The sequence below is a fragment of the Accipiter gentilis genome, chromosome 14 (genome assembly GCF_929443795.1).
Source record: "Accipiter gentilis chromosome 14, bAccGen1.1, whole genome shotgun sequence".
Classification (NCBI taxonomy): domain Eukaryota; kingdom Metazoa; phylum Chordata; class Aves; order Accipitriformes; family Accipitridae; genus Astur; species Astur gentilis.
In genome coordinates, this window is record NC_064893.1 from 10,094,616 (window position 1) to 10,103,255 (window position 8,640).

Here is an 8,640-nt window from a genome sequence, read left to right on the forward strand (position 1 = left end):
TGGAGAGGGGCCAGCTCTGCCCGGGGCTGCCTGCAAGGGATGCTGTGAGCACCCACGGAGGCGGAGGGAGCACGTGGGGGGGCCGAGCGCCTCGGTCCCCACCATGGCATGACACAAGGCCCCGCATGGAGATTTCCGATTTCTCCCCATTGTAAGGGGCTGCTATGATCCCCCCACAACTGCAGCGGCGGGGGGACGGGGGGGAGAGGGCAGAGGGGTTTTTCTTTTTCTAGAGTAGTCTTTGCTCAGAGTGTAGGACAGCTCTTACACCTCAAAAAACCAGTTCCACCGTGGCCTTGGTGGGGTTATCCTGCCATCATTGCTTCTCAGTGAGAGACGAGACTGGTGCCTCATGCCCACCTCTTCCCAGCTCTGCACAGGGTCCCCTCTGGAGGGGACACCCGTTTGCAGGGTCCCTGCAGGGACTTCGGTCTGTGCCCATGCAGGGTGGCTTGGTGGCATCCCCCCCACCCAGGGCTGGGGTGGGGACAGCAGAGCCTGACATGGTGTTTGCCCCCGCTTTTCCTTGCACTGACGGCTGGGGATGGAGGGTGGCTCCCAGCCCGGGGCTGACATGGCTGGTTCTGGAGCATCTCACGGCGATGCCCACCCACGGGGGTGAGGACAGCCGCGTTGGCCATACTGTCCCCTACCCCTATGGCAATTTTGCAAGGACAGGGGTGGTCAGTGCTGTGGGGCTGCCCGGCAGCAGCAGCATCACACTGCGACCTCGGAGGCACTAGACCTCGCGGTCGCTTCACGTGCTTTTCGGTTTTTCCAAACCCGCTTTCAGTTCTCTAGGATTGGAAACCAAACAACAGCTCCAGAAGTTTTAACCAAACCCTGAGGGCTGCTCATCGTGTTGCTCTTTAACTCTTTCCATTGCCCTGGCTGGGAGTGTTTCAGCTCTGCCTCACCCCACCAGGCAGCAGGAAGGGGAGATCTCAGCCTCTACACATTTGTCCCCAAAGTGATTTGAAAAGGGACTGTGTTTCGGCAGGCCTGAGCAAAAGCATGTATGAAGAAAGCTGGGAAGATGTTCGACCTGCTGCGGATGTCCCACAAAGAGGAAGGCTGCTCCATCTCCATACCAAGTGCATTGCATCCGCCTGGCACTGGACCATTTCCCTTCCTCTTCTGGCAGTACTCACGCCTTTGAGATTCAAAATCTACAGCTACGCTTTGCCCTTAGGAAACCTGGCACATGCCAGGGTCGATAATCCAAAGTATCTCGTGGCTGGGTCTGTCAAAACACCAAGACACTTCATGAGGCACGGCGGCTCTGAAAAGCCGGTTGGAGCTTCACACCCACTGCCCTGGAGTCAGGCTGAGTACATGAGGAGTACTCCTCCTCCCCGGGGCCACCTGAGTGGTTAGGCGACCAAAAATACTTAGAAATTTGGGTCTTCACTCAGTTTTGGGAACATTCAGGCTTCTAGATACCCCTAGAGCTGTAACAGACAACCAGGATGAGCTGGACTTTGGATGAGGGTGGGGGATGGACGGACACGTTCCACAAAAAGCCGTTCTCCCCGAGACCCCCTTGCAGGGTCCCAGCCCTGCAGCCTAAAGCAAGACCACTGCCTGTTTTTTGGGGTGCTGTGGTAGTTCAGCAGCTGCAGCAAAAGCGGGTGAGTCTTTCCTGCAGGAGGAACGAGAACAATCTGAGCAAGTTGAGGAAATTCACATAGAGAGAGGAGGGACAGGCATTTTGGAGAACAAAGTGCTCCGGACATCAGCCATTAACCTTAAATCTTTTCTGAAAAATTAAGGCAAGATGCCACCCAGCACAATGTGAACCACTGGAGTCACAGGAGCATAAAAGGTCTGAGATAAACAGGGCTGTGGCTGGAAAAAGAGCTGCTGTTGATTTAGGTTGGCTGCAACTGTGTTACCCTGCCTCACACTTCTGCTGAATAAGGAAAACCCTGCCCTTACATCCTACCTGAATAGAGCTTCCTTGCAGTCCAAGCTTTGAAGCCAAGGAGGAATGGGTTTGATTTTCACTCCTCTTTACCACACACACCCAACCCCACTCAAATTTAAGCCAGAGAATATATATTTTGGGGATTTACCGTTCTCTCGCCTGGACTATCCCAAAATGGGATGGAGCCCAAGAGATGCCAGACACCTACATACATGTTCCTTTCTCTTGACACTCGAGTAGCATTTACCTATCCAAAGTACTTTTGGTAACTCAGCAGCTTTCCCAAGTTTTCCAGGCCCCAGATTTGCTCGCCTGCCTTTGCTTTGATTCATGTCCTGCCACACTGGGGAAAAAAACGAAATGCTCTCTTTGCTGTGCGGGAAACGGATGGCCCTGGTGTGGAGTCTGGCAGCAATCACTAACCACTGGTTTCAGGGCAGCCTGGGACCCACCAGTGTTGCATTTCTCAGATTCCCCAGGTGAAACAAGAAGGGCAGGGCAGCTTTCCATTAGACCCTGAAGGACAGGTCTGCAACCAAGGGGGCCTCTCCCTGCGCCAGCCTGCAAGTCCCTGTGCTGGATGCCACCATTGTTTTTCTTGAAAAAGAGAAAAATGAAAAGAAGTAGACTCAAAAACCTTGTCTCTGCCTGTAACACCTGTTCACAGGGGGCTTTGCTCCAATTCTGCAGACTGAAAAAAAATAATCCTTCATATTATAACAGCTCATAAACACCCATGAACCCACCCGTGACGCGTTGCTACAGCGGGTCCAGAATGGGGATGCTACGGGTAACGGCCACGTAAAAGCTGGAGACCCCTTGCCCGTACACAGCCCATCCTCTGCCTGGGCTCCTGCTGAAGCCTGAGGCTGCGGTTCCAGTTAAATAACGGGGATATCAATGGTCCTTTGTAAGTTGGCTCTCTGGGCAGACATCATGCTTTTGACATCCCGATGATTCACGCTTCTTATGTAAGGGAGGCGTGGGAGGTGGGTAGAGGTAATCCTTTTTATTAGATGAACTAACAGAACTGGAAGATGGGGCAAGGTTTTGGCCTTAGGCTGAAAGAGAAGCAGCAAATGTCAGAGCTGAGGAGAAACAGCTGGGAGGATTGTTAGGCACATATAGCCCATCAGAGAGAAAAGGAGCAGGCACTGGGGGGAAAGAGAGCAAGAGCTGATTCATGGAAGGGTTAATGAGAAGTAGAAAGACTATGATTATGCCAAGAAACGAGGGTTTTGTCTTTGATTATTTAAATCTGTGCAATTATGGATTTTACTTCCCAGTAAAAGCACTTCACTCCCTGGTTTCAAGACCAGTCTCCAGGTCAGACAGAGAGTAGCTCCTGTTAGCTGAAAGGAAACTGCTTTGAGATGAAAAAAAAACCAGATGGCAGAAGAACCTGTGCTTATGGAAACTGTCCCAGGGCCGCAGGGAAGCAGTCAGAAAAGTTTACGTGGCTTTGGGAAACCCAGTAAGTACACTGCGATGCTGAATTTGGAAGGCTTTCAGTTAGCAAAACAAACAGTGGCTGGAATAAGCCCACGAAAGGAAGCTGGATGCTCCTGGCAATGATGCAGACCTGTGATTTCGTGCCCAGTTAGGCAAGGAAATGGGCAGCGAGATCAGAGGCTACTTTGATTCGGCTCCTAGGAAATGAGCCGGTATTGCCAAGCCAAGAAATGAGGCAGTGCCACCACACAATGGCTGGAAAGTGGAAGGGTGGACTAGATAACAGTATTTACACGGTTATTACCAAGATCAGCAATTACCAGACCTGGCTTTTCAAGGCTAAGTTACCAGTTCAAAGGCAGGCCACCACAATGTTGAACAATGCCTGCTCTTTGCCTGCAGACCCCCTCCTCTGGGAAGGCTTCGGCCTCCCTTGCCAGCACTGACAGCAAAGGGGAGACCAAAAAGCATCTTTATGTGTGGGGCCATGGAACTCGGTGGCTTGACTCATGGCTGAGGCAGCATGCTGGGTTTCATACCTCTGCTGCCATGACCAAATCCACTCTGCTGGGGAGGATCCGTGTCTCAGCGGCACCACGGTAACCTCAAAGAGGAATAGGAGAGAAAACAGCAGTGGACAGTAAAAAATATGCTGCATGGAAGTGGGGCTAACAGAAGACAATCTCTAGTATTAATTAGCCGCTGCCCAAACTCGTGCTGGCATCGGTCCTGTTTTCCACCAGCGCAAACAACATCAGAACAGGTTAAAATGGAAAGAGCCGAATCTATGGATCATTGTTTCTGAGGCCAATTGAGAAGAAATGCGATAATAGTTCAGGAAAGGGTGGTTTTCATAAGGACAATAATGGGGAAAACCAAGGAGGCAGCACTTTGTCAAAATGTTATCCCCAGCACCGACGTTGGGAAATTGGCTCTGAGCCTAAGGAGGGAGCCTTCCCATCACATCCCATGGCAAGCAGGGCTCACACCCCTACCCCACACTCACCAAGGGTCACAGGACAGAAGGCTCAGTGCTAAAGGAGATCCTCAGGCCTTAAATCGGACCCAAATGTGGAGAATTTGAGTTCAAGTGCTATCAGCTGCTCAAAATCCTCCCATTTCCAAAAGGAGCTGCACCGAAGGACTCACCCTCCCTTCTGTTTGGAGCATGCAGCTCCTGTGGGCTGGGGGTAAACCTGGCTGTCTTCCCTACTTTGCTTTTCTGCCCATCATCCGCGTCCCACAGTCCAACCAGCCAAAGGAAAACTGTAGTCTAAATCTAACACCAAAGCTCTGGAGAAATTCCTAACTGTGTAGGTTCGCTGAGCAGGCTGCATGAAACCGCCTGTCTCGGCATCAGCTCAAGTGAAGTCACCGTTGAAATTAAAGGCAGTATTTTAGGACTGGCAAGCACACGGTGGTTCTGCCACCTTATGATCTTGTTGCATGTCATTCTCACTTTTGAGTGACTGGTTTGCTTTCATACAGCTGTGGATGCTGAGTTAGGGATTGTAAGAGAATCTCAATGTCAGCCTCATGAATTCCTTAATTTTTTGAATTCAGAGAAAAGCGTGCATGATCAGACAGCAGGAAGAAAGCAATCCATGCCCTTGAAAAGCCACATCAGGTTAAAATTGGTGTCTCTTGGGGGAAAAGAAGAGAGGTAGGATTTAAATCATGTCTTTTCAACCTATAGGTTTCCAACCTTGGAAATACCAAGAGCTACCATTTGCCAAAACATAGTGAGAATGCGCAGTGAGAGAACTCCTCTGGAAAGGAGGGCCTGCGGGCTGGTGGCTCTGAGTACCTCCAACGCCCAGGCATAACTGGCTCAGCTTCAGTCCCCGCCATGCCAGCTGGGTGGAGAAGGGCCTCGGTATGTCAGAAAGCGGCTGAGATTTCATTTCCTTTATCCCCTCCGAAGGTATTAGCTAAGGGGCCGGAGTAACTATGATCTTCTCAGTCCAAATCAGGGAGATCAAATCTGATCTACAAATGGTGTGATGTGAAAACTCAGGCATGCCTGTGCTGCTGATTTTACTCTCATCTTAGAAACAGGATAGCAACAGAGATGTTCATAGAGCTCGTAAGATAACCACAGCCTTATTAAAGTGTTCCAGTCGATGAAATTGAGGTTGAAACCATCACCAGGAAGTCACTAACACCAATACGTTGTTTTGCAGGAACAGCAAAAAGGTCTTTGTTACTGGACAGCTAGAAACGCAGCTGACCCAAGGAAAAAACCAAGGCACCGCAGTCTCTGTGGTGAGACGGGTACCAAAGTGCCCTGCTGTGGCCAAGTGCTATCACTGGGAGTCTGGGGCTTCACCAAAGGAAAAGGAGTGAGGGACCAGGCATGTGAAGTGCCAGCCTGAAACCAGCTGCCTCCCTGACAGCAGGGAGCAGGCAGGCGACACCTGCCCTCTGTGAGGCACAGCTAACAGCTACACCCACATTTTGCCTTAGAAGGAATAGCTGTCACACTGGCGGGGAGTGCAAACTGGCAGCAGTGGAAGAGGAGATGAGAGGTCAGTGAGCAGGGAGGAACAGCACAGAGGCAGGCTGACAGCTGAAGAGCTTCGCTCCCAGTTGCAGACTGCTGCTGAGGAGGGCAGTGGTATCTGCTGAAGTTTAAAAGAAAAGCTGGAGGCAGTCCTAGCAGAAGGTGGTAAATCCCAGTTAATTCCAATTTACAGAGAAAATGCAGAAACTCTGTATTATCTATGTCAAACCAAGGTGCTGAGTCCCTCAAAGACAGACTTAGAGACTTGAACACTCCAGTCTCACAGGAGCCACGAGCAAGCTCTGGCTCACATAAATTTGTCTTTACAACAGGCTGTGCTGAAGCAAGTTTTCATAAAGCCTGACTGCAGGTGGCATAGCCCCTCTCCTCCCCATTGCCTCCACCCCTGCCCCCAGAGCAGAACAAGCTCCCCTCTCCTCACCTAACTACACAACTGCAATGTTGAACCACTACTGTAGTTGTGAAACGTTGGCTGATAGGATTCCTGGGCTTGGTAAATCTGCTGTGCATCACCCTGAGTGTAAACACAGATCTAGAGGAACATGAGAAGCAAACCCACCAAGTTTGACTGACCTACATCCTAGCCCTATCCTGCTTCAAGGGACTGTCCCTGTCAAACAGACCTTTAAGTTGACAGACATGGGGGAAGGAAAAAAAAAAAAAAAAAAAAAGGGTAAATTGCAGCTGGGTGCTTTTTAGGCAATGCAAGTAGAAGCCTAGACTCCTCATCTCCAGTACACAGCTTTCAGCCTCTCGACACTCCCAGCAGAAGCAATTAATTTCTGGGACAAACAGAGAGCTATCCTGCTCCGCAGATGTTTCCTCTTAGTTCTACTGGACCTGAGTCAATGAAAACGTGGCAATATCTGCACAGCAACACATGGAACTTTCCACCAGCCCAGATGGGAACAGGAGCAGTCTCAGTTGAAGCCTCTATTAAAACTCTAACTGCTATTTTTGTTTAGGATAGAAGGGAGGGGTTAAAGAGAGCTAAGAAAATAGAAATGGGCAGCATAGCCCTTAGCATGCCTGAGAACCACAGTCTCAAAGACTTCTTGGCAGATGTTGTATCAACTGGGAGAGCTGTCGGCCCTTTTACCCCTGTCAGAGCTTTGTTTATCCGTCTGGGACATGAACTGGTAGCAGCAAACCTCCAGGGGCAGCTGAGACCAACTAGCAGCTGTGTAATACTTTTGGCCAGGCTCATTATTTATATCTCAGGGGTAGAAGCAGCCCTAGTCTGAACTGGGGTCACACTCCACCCCACTGCTTTTCCATGTCAACAGATGGCAGGTAGCAAGTATGGAAGGAATAGGACCCCTTGAAGACCCCCAGTTCATTCTGTGCCTGCTTACACAGCTACAGAAGACCCAGGGGGAAGACACACATGGTTAGAGAAAGCACTGCAGATACTTGCACCATGTTAATTTACAGTGATGCTCTAAAGAAGTGCTTGGTACCAAGTATTTTGTGACTGGGGTAGCCATTTTTGTATACACAGCAGCCCCACAGGTTTCCCTGTGCTGGCAGCAGACAGATGCTCAGGTTCCAAGAGTTTGCTTTTTAGGTATCTTGAACACATAGCCTAGATCTCAGATGGGCTAAAGATTTGCCAGAGTAAGAAGTGGAGAGGGAATGCACATATACTCTCCTCCACAGAGCTGTCCGTTAACACGCTTGAAACACAGTGAAGTTTCTCTCCCCTACCTCCAGCTCACATAACAATCAATTTAAAATTAAAAGGATCTGGAGAGGGGACAAGAAGCATCTTAAATGATTTAACTTGCAAAATGCTTGGAGATCCTTCAGCTGAAAGGCTATGAAGAAATACACTATTATTACCATGTTACAAAATTCACCCTGGAAGTAACTCTGGGCAGCCTTTTGGTATCCAACCACAAATCTGTAATAAAACAGGCAACAACTATTCAGAGAATGGCTGTGATTTAAGACTTGCAATCTTCATTTAGATTAACCATTTTCTGAAACATTAAACAACACATGACCAAACAAAAACTGCCTGTGGTAAGTCTAGGGTACTGTAAATGTTTTTTCTCCCTTCACTTTTCTTTCTACATTCTTACAAGTAGCCTTGTGTGGCAAGGAATGTAGCACATCTACTATAAAGCTGATGCCAGGTTAGTCTTTGCCTCACACAGAATAACTCTACTGGAGTGATTAAAGATGATACATATATAAACATTGTCACTTCTTGCCTGTGTTACTACGTAGCACTATCATAACCTATCTATTCCATTACTTAAGGTACTGAAAAAATCCCACCTCTTCAAAATAGACATCTTGGGCAAATTTTGTGGGACAATTTACTTTTTGTTTTGTTTTGGTTTTTTGTTTTGTTTTTTTTTGTTTGTTTGTTTTAACCTGCCTGCTCGTTATAGTATTGGCTACACGTATCTGAAATACACAGTAGTACTGCAGTCACCTTGACTAATTATGTGAGTGAGCTCTAGGAAAAGGGCTGAAGAGATCTGGGGACCTTAAGTACATATTTTAATGTGATCATGATTATTAGTTTGAGCTGTAATATGTTTTGTCCTATATCTACAGCTCTTCTTCAGCAAAAACCTTCCCTTTCTCCCCACCAGACATGTTCCAATCAAGAGAATGTTCTTAATCTGATATTAGGAAATTAAAACAGGAGATTCAGAAAATGCTGCTTAAGTAAGAGCTCAGTGATTCTTGGATTATTGTAGTAACTTTTGCCATAATGTTTGTT